General features: G+C 36.5%; 1 pseudogene; it reads left to right on the top strand.

Moving 5' to 3' along the window:
* Nucleotides 1-2,579: 2,579 nt before the first annotated feature.
* Nucleotides 2,580-24,896, top strand: LOC127236306 (igE-binding protein-like; annotated as a pseudogene).
* Nucleotides 24,897-25,418: the final 522 nt, after the last annotated feature.

Here is a 25,418-nt window from a genome sequence, read left to right as displayed (position 1 = left end):
GTTGGATAACATCTCTTCTCAGTCAAGAAACAACTTGTATTTTATTGTACAGCTTAGAAACATAATCTTTCAAGTATTGTTTCCATATAGGGACTTGTCTTAAGGATAAACATACAAAATGAAACAAAATAAACAGAAAACACAAATAAAAATGCAAACTCCATGCCTATTTATTTTGTATATTTAACTTTTTTTTTCCGCCTTCTTCTTCCATCATCTTCCATACAATATCAATATTTCTTCTCTTGAATTTTTTCTAATGCAAAAGAATAAACAGCCTCCCAGAGAGCATCTCATAATTATCTTCCATATGATTTGCTCTAATAACATATTGAACAGGTTCTGAGCACAATGCCTTCTTCAGGTAACCTTGTTAGAATTTTGTGAGATAGCATTCTATATGTATTCTTTTCACATGTGCTGATAATATCATACTAACATGAGCTCATAAAAACCTAGTAGGACTGTCTGAGACATAGAATTTTATAAAACTTCAGATGCTATTTATGCACATTCTCTTTTTAAAAGATAACTTTTCTTTCTCTGGAAATTAACATCCAGAGAACTCCTAACAAACATCAGAATTTTCTCAAAAGCTGAGCAGATTTCATAAATTTAAAATTTCTGCTTGGCAGCAAGATTAATAGGTGATAATTTATTTCACATGTTTCAAGAATATCTATGGTAGATGAAGATATAGATTTGCATTCAAACTGTGCCAAAAATTCTTTTTTTTTCTCACAGGTGACATAATGGTAGTTTTTTATTTATCTGAAGTGTCAGTAATGATGGCCTTACTGGATTGGCTGTAATGAATCACTTTGAAAATTTTTAATCCCATGTCTCACCTTATTATATTAAGGAAATTTACAACAAATGCTAATGTTTCATTGGTGTTCTATTAAATACATACCACAATCTAGTCAAAAAAGCTGGAAATTTTCTTGGCTGAACCTGAAAGTTGCAGCAGATTCAATGTTATAATGGCAATGTCTAATGATGTGTCATTACCCTATGACTGATGGTGTTGTTGATAATTATTCAAATGTCATGGAGAATTGAGGTGATCTGAGAATTGACCTTGATTAGTGTTTTGTTGTTGTTGCTTAATATCAATCTTTGTGGTCAGTCAGTTTTCAGTTTTCAGTTGACAAAAAGCACTAAAAAGAATTTACTATGAAAACAGGTACTTCATACGTCATATTCATAATAATAGTTTTATCATGAGTTCTAACCAGTCTTAATAACAACAGCTACAGCCAGATGTAAGGAAAACTCTGAAAGATCAGAGAGATGAAGGAGCAAGCCACACCTTACCTCAACAACTTTCCAGCTGAAAAGAGAGCAAGTTTCTGCTTTCTCCTAGCTATAATCGCCTCTCTACCCAGCCAACACACATTTGCTTGTTAATTAGCTAGTGGCAAGATCTACAATCTGATCTTCAGACACACTTTATTTGTACATAGAAGATATTGCCACATCCCATTTTTGTCTAAAATTAAATGTTACAAATAATATAAGAAAAGCTATATACAATAAGAAAATTAGCCATACAAAATATATGTAGGCAATAAGTATATCAACCATGTCCAGTCCATTAGCATTTAACAAATTCAGCGAAAATATTTCATTATTTATCCTATTGTGAGATATCCAAAAACTTCAACTTAATTTACTTTCTATTCTAATTTGCATTATAAAGTTATCTTTCAATGTCTCTCAAGCTTTTACACTTTACATAACTTTAGTAAGATAATTTTCAGAGTCTGATGACCAAGGAAAACTGAAACTATAGTTTATATTCTTCAACTCCTTCAGAGGACCAAGAAGGAAATGATAGTAAGTGAGTAAACAGGAAATATGAGCAAAAGATTCCCAAAAATATGAAAAGTGACAAAAACAGCTGGTTGATCAAGGGGATCAATCCTTGGCATATAGGGCTAGCATATTTGACAGACACTTCTGTGAAGCAAAATACTTTGAAGGACTACCCAGCTTGTCTGGGCAAGGTTCACAGTCACTCCTGTTGGTGTCCTGTTTTTAGGATTTGGATAGGAGTCAAGGCAAAGGCAATTTTTTTGCCTAGTGGATTACCTTGGCAAACAAACAAACAAACAAAAAAAGGAAACTCTAGGAGGAGGTGTTTCTTTGATGTTCAGTATATTCTCTCTAGTTCCTAGTTTGTTTGATGCACATCTTCTCTGAAGTACATTGGTGTAGGAGAATACGACATGTCTCATTTTCATAAAAAAACATAAGTTCCAAGTTCTGACTGTTACAAATAATGCCACTATGAACATAGTTGAACAGATGACCATGTTGTATGAATGTGCATCCTTTGGGTATGTGCCTAAGAGTGGAATTGCTGGATCTTGAGGTAGACTAGTTCCCATTTTCTGAAGGAACTGCCATACTGATTTTCCCTCAACCAATGAATTGATACAGAAAATGTGATAGATTTACACAATGGAGTACTATTCCATGGGGGGAGAAATATGGAATCTAGAAATTCACAGGCAAATGGAACGAACTAGAAGAAACCATCCTAGGTGAGGTAATCCAGTCACAAAAAGACAAACATGGATATTAGACTTATACAAAGGTTTATCAGACTACAGTCCAAATCTCCAGAAAAGCTAGAAAACAAGGAGGGCCATAGGAGAAACATACACAATCTCCCTGAAAATGGGAAACGGACAAGAGCTCCTGAACAAATTGGGAGCATGGGGGAGGGGGTATCGAGGTAGGAGAAAGATCAGGGGAGAAAAGGAGTGGGAGGCGAACATGTGAGATTGGGAAGATTGAATGGGAAAATGAATAGAGGAGAGCAGCAAGAAAGGAGGTCCATAAATAGAGGAGGCCATTATAGGTTTAAAGAGAAATCTGTCACTAGGGATTGTACAGAGATCAACAAGGATGACCCCTACTGGGAATCTAAGCAACAAAGGAGAGGGTATTTTAAATGCCTTCACTATAATGAGAATAATGACTACCTTAAATGCCATCCCAGAGCTTTCATCCAGTTTCTGTTGGAAGCAGAAGCAGAGTTCCACAGGTAAGCACTAAGACAAACTCTTGCAATCCAGTTTCAGAAAGGGAGGAGTGATGAACCAAGGGTTCAAGACCATGCTAGAAAAATCCACCACAGAAACAGCTAACCTGAACACGTAAGAAGTTATGGAACCAAGTCTGACAGCTGGGGAACCAACAGAGGATCAAACCAGACCCCCAGAACATGGGTGTTGGCCAGGAGGACTAGGCAGTCTATGGGGCCTCTGGCAGTGAAATGAGGATGTATACCTAGTGCATGAAGGGAATTCAATAGTTCATTCCCCATGTAGGGATACACCCTCAGCCAAGAGACATGGGGGAGGGTCTAGGCTCTATCCCCAAATGACTTGACAGATTTTGAAGATCCCTCATGGAAGGCCTCACCCTCCCTGTGGAGTGGATGGGGGATTGAATGGTGGAGTGGAGGGGCATGGGAGGATGGAAGGGAAAGGGAACTGGGATTGACATATAAAATAAGATTGTTTCTAATTTATATATAATAAAAATGATTATGTATTTAAAAACATTATAAACCCCATATTCTGAAAATCTCTTAACTGAAGACCAAGTGTGTATCTAAAATATAACTCTGTTTGACCTTGAGGACATTTCCTAAAATGACTACAATTTCGACTGCTACAGGTAACTATTTATTATCCTACATTTACTATTATATAGTGTGTAATAATAACTTTCAAGGATTAGAAATTGGCATTACTTTGTTAAATGAGCTGAGTTGGTACAATACCTTGAACAAGATAAGAAATATATGCACAGTATGTTTTAACCAATTAATTTCAAATTTGTATCAATGTATTTTATAGAATATAAGAAAGTCCAATCCAAGATAAAATGCTTAAAACTAATAATTACTTTTAGAAGTAGAATCACTAATATATCATTATATCTCATCATATCTTTATCCTTTCTTGTTTTCATCATATCTTTTATCCTATCATATCTATATCACTTTTTCTTTGACCATTACCAATAACAACTTGTAAACAATTACTCTAAACAATGACAAATATCCATAATGCAATGAAAGAGGAAAATCATGACTTTATATTGTGGGTGTGATTTCTTTAAATGCTGGGTGGGGGTGATGGCATCTTTAGGATATCCTGAAAGAGAAAAGTTAGGTTAACTGTCAACCTGTATTATTTTTGTTCAGGCTCTGAATAATAGGATAGTGCAGGGGTGCATCATAGCCTGGCTAGAGTAGTTTGTGAGGCTGGATCCTTTCATCTAACTATGTCAAAATTATTCTGAGCAGTGTCTGTGAGATTGGGACATCTGAACTGGTATTGTCGAAATAGTTCGGAGCAGTTTGTAGTCTAAAGCAGATCTTTACTTGGAATTGTTCAGCATAATAGTGTTGTCTGGGTATGATAGTCCTGGTAGAATTGCCATTATGGGACTGAATCCTCCTTTTGGAGACTTCAAAGGTTCCAATTAGGCTTGGCCATGGTTCACTGTAAAGAACTGGTCAGGATTGAAAGTCTCAATTATTTGCAGGTATGTAGATAAAAATCTTTTTCTAGAATAAGTTTATACTCTATGTGACCATTAATGTCATGAAGCAACTTTAAAATGCATATGTATATAAATATAACATTCATGCCTTAAAAAAGCTGTTAAAAGAGCCAATATAAAATCAAAGATTGATGATATTAGTGACAATATAATAGACTTTAAATTATTTTTTCCCATCTGTCCCATAACATGTGGCTCTTCTGACATGAGACAGAGATTTTGGATTTTACTTTAACAAGAATTCTTGGGTTTAGATAAGGTTAGAGGCAGAATCTAACTCCAAAGCCAGCTTTAAAGTTTAATTGTATTGGAACTACAAAAATACCATTGTCAATATATATATATATATATATATATATATATATATATATATATGAGAGAGAGAGAGAGAGAGAGAGAGAGAGAGGCAGAAACAAACATTTGGGACAATTTATGAAATTTTATCTATTTAGAAATATGATGTACCAATAGCTCAAATTACTAGTCCTCTAGGGATGATTCCTCTGAATGATTTATAGTTTTTCTTCAGATCTCTAATTTGTCTCATTGTCTCCAGTTTGCTTAGCTAGATACCTTTATTCTCCTGAAAAAGACAAACATTGGTCAAGTTATATCTGATCAAATGAAAAATATGTGTTTGTTTTATAAGTTAGCATAGATTAAACGGCTATGTTGCTTGATCATCTATCTTAAATACAGCTGTCTTGTTCAAATCTAATCTTTACAAATTTTGATGTCATCCATAGCATTTCTTCACATGTGGAAGCAAAGTTAAAACCTCTTATCCACCAGAGCACAAGGCCTGGTTTCCATTTAAGGTGAATATATCATTGAAATTTATCAGCTGATTTAATTCTGTAGTTATTTCTATTATCCAATTACTCCCAACAGTGTTGTTTCTTTCTTGTTAGCACTCAAAAATGTCAAAGTTAATAAAACACTATGCAATCTATTTCTTGTGTTTGTTATCATTCCTTTATGTTTATTTATCATGCTTTTACAGTTCAATTAGACATTTCTATAAAACCTGTCCTGTAGGATTGTATGGTGTAGCTGCAATATGCTTTATATTATAATAAGCAAAACCTGTTTTTGGGTTTTTTTGTTTTTTTTTTTTTTTTTTTTTTTTTAAGACAGATGTTATCAATGGTGTGGTAGAACTTTTTAATTTTTCCAAATTCTACAAAAATGGAAAACATCTATCTGCTAGCTTGCATTCCTTTAAGAACCCTTTGGGTTACTTCCTAGAGTAAATGGAGTGTGTTTTTATAAAGGACAACTACAACATTTCATTATTATTATTATTTAATTATTTAATTTAATATATAATTTTACATGTTGATCCCAGTTCCCTCTCCCTCCCTCTCTCCCTCCCTCTCTGCCCCCTCATATATACCCTGACCACCCTTCCCTCCCATTCCCCAACCCCAATACCACATGTAGAGAAATGTCATCCAGGTGTGGTCATGTAGGTCTGTCAGGTCATCTGAAGTAGGGGCTAGGACTTCTCTCCTGTCTCTAGGTTAAGACAGTATCCCTCCATGGGGGATTTGTTTGCAAGGTCCTTTTGCACACCAGGGATTCATCCTGGCTCCACTGTCTGAGGTCCCTTAGACTGCTCTGTCCTGGCTGAGACGTATATTCATTGGGGGGGCAGAGTCCATCCCATATTGGATTCCCACCTACCAGTCTGGGGGCCCGTTAGCTCCTCCTAGTTCAGGTCAGCTGTTTCTATGTGTTTCTGCAACCTGGTCTTGCCCTCTTCATCTGCATCTGAATTCTAGTTTGACTCAGTGTTGAGTTATGGCTGTTTGCTTCTGTTTCCAAGAGGTATTAGATGAGGGCTCCATGGATAATTTAATTGTTGACCTCACTATCTGGGAAGGGCATTTATGGTAGCCTTTCCAAGGTTGCTCAGTCCAAGGTTGGTGACAGTCTTGTAGGTCTCTAGACCTTTCTTTACCTTCAGTTTTCTCTTCAAACCAATAATGGCTCCCTCCTTTATGCTCTCTCTCTCTCTCCCTCACTCTTTCTCTCTCACTCTCTCACTCTCTCTCACTAATTCTCTCTCTCCTGTCTTCTATTCCTCCCCTGACTCAGTCTTCCTAGTTGCACATGCTTTCCTTTCCTCCCCCTCCCTTTCTCCTACTTCTCTCTCCATTCACTGATCCCCCATACCCCCTCTGCTCTTGGGAACTTGTCCCTTCCTGGTTCTGTGAGGGACTTTATATTAATCTCTTAGAACACACCTTGTATCCTAGTTCCACTGGTGGTGTGAATTATAGGCTGGTGATCCTTTGCTCTAAGTCTGAAATCCATATGATTGAGTACATACCATGTTCCTCTTTTTGTGACTGGGATACCTCATTCAGGATGGTTTCTTCAAGTGCCATCCACTTGCCTGCAATTTCAACATACCATTATTTTTTTTTCTGCAGAGTAGTAATCCATTGTGTAGATGTGCCACATCTTATTTATCCATTCTTCAATTGAAGGGCATCTAGGTTGCTTCCAGGTTCTTACTATTACAAATAATGCTGCTATGAACAGAGTTGAGCAGATGTCTTTGTTGCATGGATGTTGATAATTTGGGTATATGCCTAAGAGTGGGATGGCCGGGTCACATTGTACTTCTAGACAGATGAAGTACGACATTTCTTTTCTTTTTTTTTTTTTTTTCAGTTTCTTTTTTTTTTCACTTTTTTAAATTTATTTTATATAATAAAATCCATTTAAATGAAAACAAACATTTATAGACAATATTTGGGAATTTGGGCGTTGTTGTTTCCAAACTACTTCCTGATGGTAAGGGGCGCTGTCATGGGGGATTCGAAGAAGATTCAGAAATCCTGGCTGTAGTCTGTAAGGCAGCTTTGTCCATCTGTTTTGAATATAGGATCACCTGGTACTGTGTTTCAGGCAGTCTGGCGTGATCAAACCACATTAGTCTGGAAGGAATCCACATCTTTTCCAGTTTCTTTCTTTCTTTCTTTCTTTTATATAACCAAGTCCATTTATACTTTATACTTATAAATATGTTATGTTATCCCAAGTAATGGAAAGTCTTTATTAAATATTTTGCTATTGGTGTGCTTTTTTTCCATGAAATTCTGAGGCTTTGAACCCATTTCCTCTCATTATTTGATCATCTACATTATTATATTACATTAGAGGGCCTGGCAAACTCATATGGCATTAGATGAGGGTTTCATATGTTCTATGTTTTCCAGTCCTGATTATTTCTTGTAATGGAATAAAAATAAAGTCAATTTTTTGTCATCTAACATAAAGTCAGTGGTTTCAATAAGTAAACACTCTTTCTTCATCCTGTGAATCAATATGTTTGTTGAGAGCATTTTTAGGATCATTAACACCATGAGAGTTGCATATAACTGTGACTTTTGAACAGAAATAAAAAGAATTTAGATTCAATTTATTAAGTTTTCTGAATTGAAATGTACCTTTCCTGATTTATTTCCATCAGTGTAGAATGTAAGGGCTCTAGTTATTGGTGTTTCCTGGAAAAATGCAAAGACGAATCCAGTTAAGTCTCTTCATATATTGAATTCTCTTGCTTTGGGGATACTTGTTAATTTCTTCCCCCAAATAACTACAACTCATTGCCATGGTTCACTTCCTGCTTACAATTTGTCACTTTCATCATTAGTAAAAGGTACAATCATTTCTGCTGAATTTTCAGTGATAAATGATAAATCATGATTTCCCTTTTGGAATCAACTCAGAAATATTTTCAAAATAATTTTTTAACATTTTGTTCAGTGTATGTTGTATAAATAAAAGATCAATTCTATAATAATATATTCCCTCTACATTAAAATTCCTTTAGTGGAATGCTAAGAGGGAATTATGACTAATATGCTGTTAAGCTCCAGCTCCACATACTCCACATTTTTATTATATAATTTCTATACCACCAAAGCCAGTTTTGTTTCCACTTCAACTGGTAATTACAGAGGACTATTTATGTCCTTCTCAACATCTAAGGTTTTGTTTAAGTTAATCAGTTAATCTCTTTTTACCCCAATAATGTGTCATAATTGGGAAATGTCTTACATGTCTTTGAAAGTTTTTATGAGTCTGCTATCTATGTATCCTAATTTGAACATTTGGGGTCAATTGTTTTCTAAACTCATTTTATAACCTAAATAATTAATAGAATCTCCTCTGTATTTTTTCATGAAAAAGTTATAATCTCAACCAAGGCAAATTTTCTTCACATATTCACACTATTTATTATATTTTTGCTAAATTAATTAGTTTGACACATAATACAATATAAAAATTGTATATGTATTACTTGCAGTGACTTCCATAAAAAATATTGGCACAGGGTAGGGCTTTTATAATTCCCTCTGAGAAAACCTCCCTTTGATAATGCCTAGAGGGCTGTGAATTAATATTGTTATGCATTATGAAGGCAATATTTTTGCTATCCTTTTCTTGTCATGATATACCAAAGAAAACATCTATTAAATCAATTACTATGAGTGTACATCTTTTAAGAACTACTACCTGCTGGTAATGGGTGCTGTCATGGAGGATTCTAAGAAGATGCAGAAATCCTGGCTGAAGTCTGTAAGGCTGCTTTGTCCACCTGTTTTGAATGTATGTTCACCTGGTACTCAGTTTAAGGTGGTCTGGCTTGATCAAACAACATTAGTCTGGAAGGAATCCATATCTTTTCATTTTCTGTGGAAACAAAAATAGAAATCCTTTTCCCCAGTAACTTGTCCTTGAACTTAAATTTTGGAGTCAAAGAATTTTTTTTTATTTAATTTATTATTTTACAGGTCGATCCCAATTCAGTCTCCCTCCCTCCCTTCCTCCATCCCTCCTCCCCTCCTTACCTCCCTTTTACCCTCTCTGCCCTCTCACATGCACTCTAAACACCCTCCCCTCCCATACCCTACCCGAATTCCATATGTAGGGGAATGCCATCCAGTTGGGGTCATGTAGATCAGACAGGTCATGGGAAGTAGGGACTAGGGCTTCTCTACTGTCTCTAGATTAAGGCAATTTTCCCTCCATGGGGATGAGTTCACAAGATCTTTTTGTGCACCAGGAATACATCCTGACTCCATTGTCTGAGGTCCCTTAGACTGCTCAGTCCTTCTGGCTGAGACCCATATTCAGGGGGGGCCTGAGTCAGTCCCATTCTGGCTTCCCAGCTATCAGTCTGGGGGCCCGTTAGCTCCTCCTTGTTCAGGTAAGCTGTCTCTATGTGTCTCTGCCACCTGGTTTTGTCCTCTCCATCTTCATCTGGGTTCTCCTTCAACTCAGTGTTTATGTATGGGTGTTTGCTCCTGTTTCCAACAGGTATTAGATGAGAGCTCAATGGATAAGTTAATTGTTAATCTCACATTCCGGGAAGGGCATTTATGGTAGCCTTTCCATGGAAGATCAAATTGTTAGTTGGCAGCAGACTTGTGGTTCTCTAGACCTTTCTTTGTGTTCAATTTTATCTTCAAACCAATATTGGCTCCCTCTTTTATGTTCTCTCTCTCTGTCTCTGTCTCTGTCTCTGTCTCTCTCTCTCTCTCTCTCTCCTGTCTTCTATTCCTAACCATGCTCAATCTTCCTGGTCACATGTGTTTTCCTTTCCTTCCCCCTTGTTTTCTCCTACTTCCTACTTCTCTCTCCATTCGCTGCTCTGCCACTTCCTCTGTGCTCTTGGGGACTTGTCCCTTCCCGGTTCTGTGAGGGAATTTATATGAATTTCTTAGAATACACCTTGTATCCTAGTTCCTCTGGTGGTGTGAATTATAGGCTGGTGATCCTTTGCTCTATGTATAAAATCAATATGTGAGTGAGTACATACTGTGTTTCTCTTTCTGTGACTGGGTTACCTCATTCAGGATGGTTTCTTCAAGTGCCATCCACTTGCTTGCGAATTTCAAGATGTCATTATTCTTTTCTGCAGAGTATTATTCCATTGTGTAGATGTGCCACAAAAAACTCAAGTCCAAATGGATCAAAAACTGCAACATCAATCCAGTCACATTGAACCTCTTAAAAGGGAAAGTACGAGGTACCCTTCAACTAATTAGTATAGGAGACAACTTCCTGAACATAAGTCCAGGGGAACACACACTGGGAGAAACAATTAATTAATGGTACCTCTTCAAACTTAGAAGCTTCTGTACGGCAAAGGACACAGTCGACAAGACAAATCTGCAGCCCACAGACTGGGAAAAGATTTTCACTAATCCTATATCCGACAAATGGCTGATCTCCAAAATATATAAGGAACTCAAGAAACTAGTCAACAAAACACCAAATAGAAGAAATCAAAAAAGCCGAAAGACACTTAAGAAACTGCTCCACATCCTTAGCTATCAGGGAAATGCAAATCAAAACAACTTTGAGATACCATCTTACTCCTGCCAGAATGGCTAAAATTAGAAACACCAATGATGATTCATGTTGGAGAGGATGTGGAGAAAGGGGAACACTCCTCCACTTCTGGTGGGTGTGCAAATTCATACAGCCATTTTGGAGATCAGTATGGCGGTTCCTCAGGAAAATGGGAATTAGTTTACCACAGGACCCGGCAATCCCCCTCTTAGGCATATACCCAAATGATCCACATCCATGCAACAAAGACATCTGTTCAACTATGTTCATAGCAGCACTATTTGTAATAGCAAGAGCCTGGAAGCAACCTAGATGCCCCTCAATTGAAGAGTGGTTAATAAAGATGTGGCACATCTAGACAATACTACTATGTTCTCTCTTTTATAGCTCTTCTATAATCTAGAACAGTGTGTGTCAGGAATGGACTGATCTAGTTTTGGATCCTGTGTGAGACCACTCTGGTAGTTTCCTGATGGCAAAGTATTTCCTTGATGCAATTTTGTTGGTATACATTCTTTCATCCAATGCCTTCCCTGGCACATTTTGTGCATAATCCAGAAGGGAGGGGTGTTCTGTTTGAGTTGCATTTATAGGAGACATTGTTTCTCAGAAAACCCTGTTTCCAGGCCTGTTTGGTGTGGTATTTTCTCCACTGTGGTTTACTTTTAATAATTGGTTCTGCCATTTATCCAGTTTACAAAAAAAATTCTTAATATCTTGGAAGTAGATGTTTTTATTTAGGATTTCGAGCTATTTTGCAATGTGGTCAATGGGAATCCTCAAAATTGAGTTAGATGGGTATAAGAGGTGTAATGATTATTAGTATAAGTACTGAGGTTTGATCACTCACACTGAAGTATCTGTGTTGACATAGGATTCTATATTTTCATACTTTTTAAGTAAACACTAAGAAGGACAATTATTTTTAGTCATTATAAGATCTCTTCATACTAATTTTATGTTTTTCATCCCCACCAGCATCATTTGGGATTTTCAATTTCTATTCATCTTCAGTTTTACTATTTATCACTTTAATTTGAATTTCTCAGTTGGACAGGATGGTGATATTGATATTTTTACTTACATCAATTTAGAAATTTCCTCAACTTAATAACCTAAGGTTTCTAGTTCTTATTAATTTGTTTAGTTGTTCTTTAATACTTTTCAACTCACTTGGACTCTCATTGTACATTTCCTGTATTTTGTTGGGTATATCAGTTTATATATTAAAAAAATATTTAAAATTTGTGTTTGTTCATATTTGCATATCAAGATATTAGTGGGTATCAGAGGGCCACCTGGAAGAGTCTGGTTCTCTCCTTCCAAAGTCTACATTCCTTGTATTGAACTCAGGTTATGAAGCCTTCCAACAAATGATTTTACCCTGAACCATCTCACTAGGTGATAAATCTATTTTTAATGATTTATATTCTATAGGAGAAATTTTCATTTTAAATTCTGTGTGAGTATGTGTTTCATTTGGATATTACATATTTTTGCCTTAGATCTAAATCAGTTTCAAGGGATTACCTTGATCTTTATATACTTTCACATGTCCAACTTGGTAGACACACTTTACTTTTTTTCCATACAAAACACTTTGACTTTCTTGAATTGTTTTGGCTATAACTTGAAGAATAATGCTCAACAACACAAAGCTAGTTTTAGACATCCTTGCATTTTCAAACTACTTTCAACATTTTTTTTTTTTTTGGCTTTGGTTTTTTAAGATAGGGTTTCTCTGATACTGTCAACTTTTAAATTAATTATGATTAAATATTATATATTAAACATTTTTCATGTTCACAGTTTAAAGACATTCTCTTTTGACTTGTTTGCCTCTTGTCTTTATCATTCAAAGCATAACATTTTTCCCTGTACTTTTAAATCTGTTAGGATGGTTATGTGCAATTTACTTTCCAGAAACACCTAAATTATTTGAAATAAAAGATACAATTTATTTTATTATAACTTTTGGTATAATGCATTTGTTCATTTCATTTGAGATGACATTATATTTTCTTTGGATTATTTGTTTGCAAGTGTTCCTAATGGTGGATACTTTAAAAATTGTTACATTTTCATGATTGTATTTTAACATTAAACAGGCTAAATAACAGGGTTAGCTGAGTCTTTGTTTCAGCTGAGAGATTTAAAGATAATTCATTTTATTCATTATGAGTTTACATTTATCAAATATCTCATAGGTTGGATATAGTTGTGTGAATCTTAAATTTTTTGACTTCTATAATCTTATAATTTTTTATTAACATTTATGTTTTTATTGCATCAATTTTAATTGCATCCCTCCTCCTTTCCCTTACCTCACTCCAACCCTCCTGTACCTATCTTGTCCCTCTCTACAAGCCTGGAGTGCCTGGTATTAAATGAAAATACACTAATAAAGTATAGCCTTGAAACTAATTTCAAAGGATATTGCCTTCTGTAAAATATTGTAATTTGTCCCAAATTTAATGGGCTGTAAGTAAAATTTCTATTATGCAGTCAATGCTCTCAAAAATAGTCCAGTCCATTCATACTACTCAAATTTTTTGATTTGTTGGTTTGATTTGGATTGTAACAAATCACAAGCACAGATTTTCATTGGAGTGCTAGAAGAACCTTAAGTATTTCCATACTCCTATTTAAAAAAAAAAAAAAAAAAAAAAAAAAACACTGGAAGTTCAGACATAGCTTAAGGGGGTTTATTGACTGTTCCCTTGAGCTATTCAGGATATCAGTCATTTCCTCAGATGCAAAATTTGTGAGTAGATTTCATTTGAATCTTTTTTGAACAAGAAAATTTCCATTACAAAGCAAATACTCAATACTTTTAACTGAGTCAACTATGGACACATGGATTTTGACAACTGTCAGTATTCTGTGGGGTGGTAGCAAATGGGAAGTTGCTGGAGCATGAACATGCTGCTAAACTTGAAAGTGCCTCATGAGAAAATGACCAATTGGAAAGGCTAGGGCAACAATATTTTTTATCCTAAATAGAACATGATTGTAGTGATTCAGTATTAAGTTGTCATGACCCATTTGAGGACTACACTAAAGTATCTCTATGATGCATACAGAAGAAAACATAATATTTCTCCTTGCTCATTAATAGAGAAACTGCCCCTTCCCCTGCTCTTTGCATTTTCCCATAGAAAGAAGCTCAGAAAAGACAGGTGATAGGGAATGTTCAGCTCTCTCCCTACCTCCAATCCACTAGGATAGACATTTCCTTCATCAGAAATAAATACATAAATAAAGGTTTTACATTGGCAGGGGAATAAATCTTTTGGGAGATAAAGCTTAGGTTCAACAAGTAAGAGCAGTTGCTGTTTTTCTAAAGGGCCTGAATATGTTCCAGCACACTTTACTTGGTACTTCATAGCCATCTGTAAGTCCAAGTCCAGAGCATCCAGCTTCTTATTTTGTCCTATGTGGGCACAGCACATTGGTGGATCACTAACACACAAGCAAGCAAATACTCGTATATATAAGGATTTAAAAAGTTAAAACGTTAAATTAGCTGTGTCTGCATTATAAGATGTGAAGAATTAAATAAATGAAAATTAAAAGCATTGTGGAAAGAAAAACTCTTAAAGGATGTACAAATTTTTGAAGATATGATGGTGACAAATGATTGACAAGAGCAATATCAGAATAACTATCTGCATACCACAATGACCTCATTTAGTTCATCATTTGGATACAAAGAATATTACAATGATCTAGCATATTTCTTTAGGAAAATAAAATATTTTTATATACAAGTAAAGTATTTTTAGTTAACTTCTGTATAATGAGAAATAACTGAATGAATGCCTGCACATATGAAGCAAATTGATCTTGTTTTCACCCTTTTATATTTATACCTTGTTTTGTTTTGAACTTTAAAATATTAAATCCATTCTGGAATTAGAAAACTTCAATGAAGTGAAAAAGATACATTATTCCTCTCTTGCTCCTGACTCTTATTCATCTTCTTCTGCCTTTTTCTCTTCTTTACATAATGCAGTTGTAAGAGAGACATTAATGAGTTGATGTTGGGAGAAACTCTGTGAAGCATTTTAATAACAGATGGACTAAAGCAGAGTCAAGGAAATGTATAAAACCCTGTCATTTGGGTCTTATAGTAGGTGTCATTTTATTACCTTAAAATGATAATTTTAGATAATATGCATATGTTTCTATGCACAATATAATAAGCAAATGATCCAGAACTTTAAGCTGAATTCTAGCAGAAAAGTTTCATCATTATATTTGAATAATATATTGTAAAATATGATTTTTAGGATAGTGACCTCAGATATTCATTCTATTTTTCTATAGAGACAGAGGGACATTGTCTACCTAATTAATTAAGGGCTCACATGGGCTCACAGAGACTGATAGCATTGTAGTTTTTGTGGAAATTCTAATGGTGAAAGCAGATGTGTCTGTGTCATTTTTGCTGTCTCTTGGGACTCTGTTCCTCTTATTGGGTTGCCTTCTTCACCCTTCTTATGAGGGCTTTTTCCCCCTAGTATTGTTTTTATTCCCATTTTGCTGTTGTCTCTTAAAGACGTGTGTCATCTGAAGGAAGAGCAGAGGGAGAAATTCATCTGGGGGAGAGTGTAGGTATTGGAAGGGCTCAGAAGAGAGAAATATTGCCATGCTGCTTTATAAGAGAAAAAAAGCTAAAAATTTAGAATTAAATAGCCTTTTACTATGAGACATATTCAATATGGAAATTGATACAGCAGTAGCAAGTTCCAAATAACCTATGTAGCTCAAGAAACAATTTCTTATATGTTCATGACTCCAAATATTCAAATTGTAGCATTTTTAGAAACTTCTTCTGATCTTTCTGGAGTATGTATGGGGTTATTTGATCTTAATATTAGTGAGGTATATTCATTCCATGCTTTTTCAATAGCAAAACTGAAATTGAATTTACTTAATTTAATCTATGAAAAATTTAAACTCCAACATCTATATAAATAGGCCAGCTTGAACAATAATAATTATATGTACTCAGCGATATAAGAAATAATTTATGGGTGAGATATCAAAGTTTTCCTAAAAAATATTGTTATTTGTTTTCCTAGTGTGATAAAACAATAACTGAATTGAGGACGTTCTGGCTTTTGTCATGTATTTTCATTCATGTTTCAATCAATCCCTAAGTGAAATAAGAACAGAAACTCAAGATAAAGGCATGAAAGAATAAATCAACCTTGGAAGAACTGGAGGAAAGCTGTTGACTTCCAAGCTCTCCAAGATTTGTTCCGCTTTCTTCCTTGTATAAACCAATACCAACTGTCCAGAGTAGGTACTGTTCACATTTGTGTAAACATTATCTCTTACATATAAATCAAGAAAACACACACACACACAGAGAGAGAGAGAGAGAGAGAGAGAGAGAGAGATAATATCAAGAGACCAGTTAAAATTTAATGTAAGAAAGGAAAAGTGAAAACAAAATATTGGAATGTGATCTAATTTTAATGTTGACTACAACATGCTACAATGGACTAATATGACCCAATGGTATGCGAATTAGTATGGGTAAAATACATAAAATAATTATATTATCTATCTTAAAATTGTATATACGAGTTTTTAATTATTAATTTCAGCTTTTTTGTAAATTTTAAACCCTTCATTAATAGAAAAAAACTTTTAATTGAGGGCATCAAGTTTTTTTCCCACATTCCGGCTATTACAAATAATGCTTCTATAAATATAATTGAACAAATGTCCTTGTGATATGAATGTGCATCCTTTCAGTATATGCCTAAGATTGGAATTTCTGGATCTTGAGATAGACTGATTCCTATTTTCCTGAGAAACTGATATACTGATTTCAACAGTGGCTGTACAAGTTTACACACCCACAAGCAATGGAGGAGTATTTCCATTTCTCCACATCCTCTCCAGCATAAACTGTCTCTGATTTTAGTGAGGTATTCACTTTGTCCCCTTCTGTGGTCTGTGGCACTGTCCACACCCATTGGGGGTGGAGACCGGTACAGAAGTGACCTGAGGAAACTAGGCCTGAGGAGGAGCCAAGGAGTGCTCTCTTACTGGTGAGAAGTGGACAGGAGAGCATCCTGAGGCATCCTTGACACCAGGAACTGCTGGTGTTTGTCCATGTTGTAAGTTATTTCTCCATGAATAAACATTTATTTGGCCTATTTGTTTCTTCTGATCCTTATTAAACCACAATATCTTATTTTAACCATTCTGATATGTGCAAGATAGTGTCTCAAAGATGTTTTCATTTGTATTTCCCAGATGGCTAAAGATGTTGAGCAATTCCTTAAATGTCTTTCAGCCAATTAAGATTCCTCTATCAAGATTTGTTTGTTTGTTTGTTTGTTTGTTTTGGAAGTCTCATTCTGTTTCTTTTTCTTTCTTTATTTTTGTTTTGATTTTTGTTTTGTTTTAATGTTTTTCTTGTTTTACATATAGATCCCAGCTCCCTCTCACTAACTTCCTTTCCTCCTCTTCCCTTCCTCTCTCCTTCCCTCCCTCCCTCCCATTCCCCCTGACCACTCTCCAATCCCATCCCATCTCATCCCATACTCCCCACAAGAATTCTCTATTTAGTTCTATACCCCAGTTTTTAATTGGGTTATTTGGTGTTTTGGTGACTAGCTTCTTTGCGTATTTTGGAGATCAGACCTCTGCCTGATGTTGGGTGGGTGATAATCTTTTCTCATTCTCTAATCTGCCATTTGGCTTGTTGACTGTTTCCTTTGCCTTACAGAAGCTTCTCCGTTTCAGGGGGTCACATTTATTAATTGTAGATCTCAGTGTCTGTGCTATGGGTGTGATGTTCAGGAAGCAGTCTTTTGTAACAATTCATTCAAGGGTACCTCCTGCTTTCACATCTAAGAGATTCAGTGTGGCTGGATTTATGTTAAGTTCTTTGGTCCATTTGGACATAAGTTTTGTGTATGGCAACAAATATGGATCTATATGCAATCTTCTACATGATGCCCCCCAAAGACAGAGAAACTAAAGTTTTTCAGAAAATATATGTAAAAACCTATTTTGACAGGTGCCCATTTAGTTTCCATAATTTCTGGTACTTGGAGAAAAAAAGTATTTAATGTTAGTGATGAATTCTTAGTATACATTATCAAAACTAGCATTCTTCTATCAAATCTTTTCTGGATGTTGGCTGAGTTTTTGAGAACTGGTGACACTAGTCCAGGTATCAGGCTAATGACCTGGAAGTCAATCATCATGTAACAAATGCTCACTTATTGTACTTCAAGTCTTTCATTAAGAAATGTTACCAGGTAAGACAATCCTTCTCATCTTAGTACAGAAAAAAAAATCTCTCTCTTATTTGTTTCTAAATTTGATTGATTAGCATGGTTTGGGAATATTAGTGCTAGACAATGAGAAAAGAAATGCAAAACTGGCAACAATCTAAATCTATTCCAATTTTAGGAGTCACATATAATGCAAAAAAGAGTAATTTATTTTGATCTACAATAACATAAAGGAATGTCAAGACGGAAATATTTTACAAAACTTACTGTAATGACTGTATCATATATTTAAAATATGATGTCAACATAATATTGCAAACAATCCCCAGGCAGTGACTTGCCATTGTACAGGGGAAACCCCATTAGTCGGTCATTCCATCATGCTGGGTGTAATGGAAAACTTACCTAAATTTTGACTTAAAAGATTAATACAATGGATTAAAAAAGTTTTAGATAAATGTAGAACTGGGGTTGATGAAAACAAATACAAAAAAGTATCTAGAAAATAGAATAAGATGAGACTTGCTGATAAAATTTTAGAGTATTATGTTGAGTTTCTTCTAGTGAATTGGAAAAGTCAGTAAAAAACAGTTTTGAGAGGTCTAGGTAATTTTATATTTGACGCTAAAACAAAATTTTATATATTAATAAAATGTCATTTATTCACTTGTGAATTCTTATTACCTATTTTCTTTCAAATGTATAATAGTTACAACCCTCCCAGAAATATGTTTGTGATGAAGTATGCTTGGCTTCATTTTCTAATGGGACTACTGAAAAAGGAAGACATAAGCTTTTAAAGCATAAGCTTTAAAAGAAGTCTGGGAGTAATACCATAGCAATTGGGAACAAATGGGACATTAAAAAAAAAAGACAAACGACAAAATCAGTAAGGACTCCTAAGAAATATTAAGAATAATGTATTTACCCTTATGAAATTTCAAAATATGAAATACAAAGGCTTTATCTTACCAGTCAGATTTCATTCTTAATGTCTTAATAATGAAGCATTAAGAAGAGGAACTACAATTTGTTCCCTTGATATTCCTTTAGTAAGTATGAGAGGTCTATATTACATTTCAATACTGAGAAGTATTGTTTTATAGTGCAGTACTGAAAACATCAATATAAAATTGAACTTAAATTATTTATTCATTTATAATTCTAAAGGCCAGCTCTAGTGAAATCCATGGATTTTACAAACACCTCAGTGAGCAAAAATGTCATTTTCAACAGTTATGCAATTACACTTATCATACTTTTCATGAGATAATTTCCATATTATAAAACCTAGTTCATACTAACAAAATTATAGGAATTAATATAAATGATGCTGTATATATATGCCTCTGTATTTTCATGTATAAATTAATATAGACTATATTTTCAAGAATATATTTTAGCACTTTAAGTTACAAATACATAATTTAGTTTGATGCATGTGTATATGTGTATATTTGGTACATGCATGTTTGTATATGTGTATGTGCATATAAGTGAGAGAAGCCTTGGACATCATTCATCAGAAACTATCTTGTTTTGTTGTAAGGCACAGTCTTGTAATGTTATGGAGCACAGCAAATAACCTATGCTAGCTGGGCAGGAAAACTAAGGTTTCTACTTGTCACTTCCATCATAGCTGTGGAATAAGAGCATGTATCTCAATGCCCAAGTGTTTTTCTTTAATTTTTTTCAGTATTTAAATTGTTTTTCTAATATTTTCTTAATGGTCCAAAATAATGACAGCAAAGAATATGCAAAACTCTGAAATCTGAGCATTGTCATAAATTTAAATTATTTATTTATTTATTTATTTTATAACCAAGTCCATTTAAATGAAAACAAACATTTATAAACAGTATTTGGGAAATTGGGCATCATTCTTTCCAAAGTACTTCATGCTGGTAAAGGGCATTTTCATGGAGAAACTGTTAAACCAAACACCAAATAACCCTATTTAAAAATGGGGTACAGAACTGAAGAAAGAATTCTCAATAGAGGAAATCAAAAAGGATGAAAGACACTTAAGAAAGTGCTCCACATTCTTAGCTATCAGGGAAATGCAAATCAAATCAACTTTGAGATACCATCTTACTCCTGCCAGAATGGCTAAAATTAGAAACACCAATGACAACTCATGCTGGAGAGGATGTGGACAAATAGGAATACTCCTCTACTGCTGGTGGCAGTGCAAACACGTACAGCCATTTTGGAGATCAGTATGGCAGTTCCTCATGAAAATGGGAATTAGTTTACCACAGGACCCAGCAATAACCCTCTTAGGCATATACCCAAAGGATCCACATCCATGCAACAAAGACATCTGCTCAACTATGTTCATAGCAGCACTATTTGTAATAGCAAGAACCTGGAAGCAATCTAAATGCCCTTCAATTGAAGAATGGTTAATGAAGATGCGGCACATCTACACAATGGAATACTACTCTGCAGAAAAAAATAACCGTATCTTGAAATTTGCAGGCAAGTGGATGGCACTTGAAGAAACCATACTGAATGAGGTACCCCAATCACAAAAAGAGTAACACAGTATGTACTCACTCATATGTGGATTTTAGACTGAGAGCAAAGTATCACCAGTCTATAATTCATACCATCAGAGGAACTAGGATACAAGGTGTATTCTAAGAGATTCATATAAATTCCCTCACAGAACTGGGAAAGTACAAGTCCCCCAGAGTACATGGGAAGTGGGGGGGATAGCAGATAGAGAGACAAATAGGAGAAAGGGAAGGGGAGAAGAGGAAAACATGTGCGACTAGGAAGATTGAACATGGTTAGGAATAGAAGATAGGAGAGAGAAAGAGAGAGAGAGAGAGGGAGAGAGAGAGAGAGAGAGAGAGAGAGAGAGAGAGAGAGAGAGAGAGAGAAACATAAAAGAGGGAGCCAATATTGGTTTGAAGATAAAATTGAACACAAAGAAAGGTCTAGAGAACTACAAGACTGCCGCCAACTAACAATTTGAGCATCCATGGAAAGGTTACCATAAATGCCCTTCCTGGAAGGTGAGATCAACAACTAACTTATCCATGGAGCCCTCATCTAATACCTGTTGGAAACAGGAGCAAACACCCATACATAAACACTGAGTCAAACTAGAATCCAGATGCAGACAGAGAGGACAAGACCAGGCTGCAGAAACACATAGAGACAGCTTACCTGAACAAGGAGGAGCTAACGGGCCCGCAGACTGATAGCTGGGAAGCCAGCATGGGACTGACTCAGGCCCCCCTGAATATGGGTCTCAGCCAGAAGGACAGAGCATTCTAAGGGTCCTCAGACAGTGGACCAGGATATATCCCTGGTGCACAAAAGGACTTTGCGAACACATCCCCCATAGAGGGATAACTGCCTTAATGTAGAGACAGGAGAGAAGCCCTATTCCATACTTCACATGACCTGTCATATCTACATGACCCCAACTGGATGGCATTCCCTACATATGGATTTGGCATGGGGTGATGGGAGGGGAGGGCCATTAGGGTACATGTCAGAGGGGAGAGATGGTAAAAGGGAGGGAGAGAGGGAGGGAGAGGAAACTGGGATTGACATGTAAAATAATAAATGAAAAAATTACTTTGACTCCAAGATTGAAGTTCAAGGACAAGTTACTGGGGAAAAGGATTTCTATTTGTGTTTCCACAGAAAGTGAAAAGCAGTGGATTTCTTCCAGGCCAATGTGGTTTGATCAAGCCAGAACGCCTGAAACAGTACCAGGTGATTCTACATTCAAAACAGCTGGACAAAGCAGCCTTATAGACTAAAGCCAGGATTTCTGCATCTTCTTTCTTTAATTTTTTAAATTATTAGTATTTATATTTTACATGTTGATCCCAGTTCCCTTTCCCTCATTCCTTCCCTCCCTCTTATGCTCTCTTCCCCCTCACATGCACCCTGACCACCCTCCCCTCCCATTCCCCACCCCAATTTTACCTGCCCAAATGTTTTTAACAATTTCTGTGGAATTGCCTCATTCCCTGATCCCTCAGAGACAAGTACTTTAATAATAAATGCTACAATTCTGAGGAATGCTGAGATTTCGAGAAATAGCTTTCCCCAGGAAAAAGCACCGGCACCAACTACTTATCTAATATCAAATGATCAGCTCTTAAAAAAAAATACATACAAGTAACATCATATAAACTGGCAAGTTTTAGTACTTTATTTAGGAATATGAATAAATACACACACACATATATGTATTGTGTAAGCATATTTATATTCATATAGGTACAACATATGCATATAATTATAAAATTTTCCATCTATAACTTGTAATAATGAATAAGACAGACAAGTGAACTCTATTGCTGGAGAAGATATGGAGGAAGAGAACCATTTCAGAAGTAAATATGACACTACTTTAAGTAAAAATGAACCTACTTTAAGAACTATCTACATCAGTCTTGGGCATATACCCAAAGGATCCTTTCTCCTATCATAAGGAAACTTACACAACTATGTTCATAACAGCTTTATTCTTTTTTAATTTTAAATGTTTTTATTGATTTTACATTCCAATCATAGTTTCTTCTCCCTCCTCTCATTCTATTTTCTCCCCCACCTACTTTTTACCAAGTCCCATTTCACTCCTCTGAAAGATTAGGGCCTCCCATGGGGACTTTGACAAAGCCTGGCATATCAAGTTAAGTCAGGAAAAAATGCTCCCCCATTTCCTGTATCAAGCCAGAGCAACATTTTTTTTTAATTTTATTTTACGTGTCGATCCCAGTTCCCTCTCCCTCCCTCTCTCTTACCCTCTCTCCTCCTTCATGCACACTGACCACCCTCCCATCCCATCCTCCCACCCCCATTCCACATGTAGGGCTATGCCATCCAGGTGGGTTCATGTAAATCTGTCAAGTCATTTGAAGTAGGGACTAGGACATCTCTCTTGTCTCTAGGTTAAGGGAGTATCTCTCCATGGGGGATGTGTCCTCAAGGTCCTTTTTTGCACCAGGAATGCATCCTGGTTCCCCTGTCTGAGGTCCCTTATACTGCTCAGATATTCTAGCAGAGACCCATATTCACGGGGTCTGAGTCAGTCCCATGCTGGATTCCCAGCTATAAATCTGGGGGCCTGTTAGTTACTCCTTGGTCAGATCAGCTGTCTCTATGTAGAGAGCCACCAGTGCCATTCCCGAAGATGGTGCCCGTTTCCTGTCCATAAGCCAGCAAGGTGTGGATGCGCGATCCACGTCATGGGGTGACTGTTACGAGCATTGCGGGCTGCAACTGTCAGTAACAGACACGACTCCTCTGAGCATATATAACCAGAGCCCTTTTTCCTCCTCGGGGTCTTCCCTCAACTTGCTGTAATGAGCCACGCAATAAACATAGCTGCAGAAGTATCCTGTTGTTGAGCATTGTTCTTGCAGGCAAGGTGATAGCACTCGACAAGTGGTGCTGAAACCCGGGAAACTGACATCAGCAGCAGACGGGGGACCATTCAGGAGACTAGAGAGGATTCAGAACTGTGGCACAAAGGTAACAAATAAGGTGAGTTCTGATAGTCATGCTACTGTTTGGGATTGATCCTGCCATTGAAGGGTTGATTATTGTGCGTTTGGTTGCCTGCTTGTTTTTACTGTATTTGTTTTGTTTTGGGGAAGCACATGATAGGCAACTAAAAGCAGGCACTAGACCATTATCAGATTTTCAAGAAAGCATGTCAGAAGCAGAACATGAAGAAAAGATGGGTGCACGTAAAAAGAAAAAACATAATAAAGAGAAAGTGAAAGGGCCCCGCGAGACGGATCCATCTCGTGGAGGAAAGAAAAAATATCTTTATCCTTTAGAGGAACTGGAGGCTTTAGAGCTTTCCAGTCACCCCTCAGAAGAGGAACTATCGCCCTCTGAGGAGGAAGATTTGGAGGAGCAGGCTGCATGTGTCCTTACTGCGCCTCCTCCTTATGCAGAGAAGGAATGTAAATACTCCTTTTGCTCACCTGAAACCAGACATGAGATAACCCGGATGTTTCCTGTGTTCGAGGAAGATGGGAATCGTACCCATCACCTTCTTGAGCATAAACAGGTTAAAGAATTGGTAGAGTCTGTTCGCACTTATGGTATCAGCGCGAACTATACTCTGTCGCAAATAGAAAGACTGTCCATGTGGCCATGACTCCCTCGGACTGGATGTTCGTTGTGAAGGCTTGTCTCACTATGGGACAATACTTAGTGTGGAAAGCCATATGGCATGATTTGAGTCAATCACAAGCCCGCACTAACGCAGCAGCGGGGCAGCCTGCTTGGACATTTGAAATGCTCACTGGACAAGGACAATGGACAAATAATCAGATAGTGTATCCTTTAGAGGTCTACGTTCAGATTAACACATGTGCTGTTAAGGCCTGGAAGGCACTACCTAATAGAGGGTAAGTATCAGGAAACCTTACAAAAGTCATTCAGGGACCAAATGAACCATTTTCAGACTTGGTAGCATGTATGATGGAGGCTGCAGGAAGGATTTTTGGAGATCAAGAACAGGCTATGCCCTTAATAGAACAACTAGTTTATGAACAATGCACCAAGGAATGTAGACAAGCCATAACTCCTTGGAAAGGAAAAGGCTTACAAGCTTGGCTTAAGGCTTGTAGAAAAATAGGAGGTCCTTTGACCAATGCAAGGCTGGCGGCCGCCAATTTATAAGGACAAAGAAAGGGCAATATGGCGGACAAGAACACTTGTTTTCAATGTGGCAAAATGGGACATATACAAAAGAATTGTAGGGAGTGTATGTCAGCACCTTAGAGGATGCCAGGAATCTGTCCCCGACGTAAAATAGGCAAATACTGGGGAAATAATTGTAAGTCAGTCAAAGACATTAATGGTACATGGTTGCCTGAGCCAAAATACGCCCTGCAGGGCTCCCACCCTCAGGGCCCTCATATGGGGCAACAAGCTCCCCCCTGAGCCTAGAAAGGAGGAAGCCTCACAGAGAGCTAATGCAGGTTCTGCATGATTGGACCTCCTTGCCACCACTAGAATAGTCTTGACCCCCCAAATGGGTGAACAACCTGTTCCTTCTGATTTTTCAGGCCCTCTACCAAAAAACACAGTAGGACTATTACTAGGAAGGTCATCTACCACCCTAAAAGGTTTAATTGTCCATCCTGGAGTTATAGATCAAGATTAAATGAGGGACAACTCAAGATCATGTGCTCATCGCCA

Source organism: Phodopus roborovskii, unplaced genomic scaffold (assembly GCF_943737965.1).
Source record: "Phodopus roborovskii unplaced genomic scaffold, PHOROB, whole genome shotgun sequence".
Taxonomy (NCBI): domain Eukaryota; kingdom Metazoa; phylum Chordata; class Mammalia; order Rodentia; family Cricetidae; genus Phodopus; species Phodopus roborovskii.
The sequence above is the reverse complement of the archived record's forward strand: the minus strand, read 5'-3'. Positions and strand labels throughout refer to the sequence as shown.